The sequence below is a fragment of the Octodon degus genome, unplaced genomic scaffold, assembly GCF_000260255.1.
Source record: "Octodon degus isolate 3935 unplaced genomic scaffold, OctDeg1.0 scaffold00086, whole genome shotgun sequence".
NCBI classification, from domain to species: domain Eukaryota; kingdom Metazoa; phylum Chordata; class Mammalia; order Rodentia; family Octodontidae; genus Octodon; species Octodon degus.
Genome location: NW_004524662.1, coordinates 3,300,515 through 3,300,844, shown reverse-complemented (window position 1 = coordinate 3,300,844; position 330 = coordinate 3,300,515).

Below are 330 nucleotides of genomic sequence, written 5' to 3'. Positions count from 1 at the left end.
GTGTGATGCGTAATCCATTCACAGTAGGTGAGGTTTGCTAAGAAGGTTACTTCATGGAGAACCGGGAGAAGTTGCAGCCTTCAGAATTTCTTCTAAGTACTTCTGGCTAAAGTTGCCTCATAAAGTAACATATCTGGACTTAATGCTGTTCTTTAATCGCATTCCAGCTTTAAAATTCATGTTTTAAAGTTAAAGACAGGGCCGAGGAGATAGGTCAGCAGAATAAGCACTTGCCTGGCAAGCGCGAGGTCCTAAATTCAATCCCTGGTCCCGCAAAAAGAAAGAGAGAGAGAGAGAGAGAGAGAGAGAGAGAGAGAGAGAGAGAGAAGA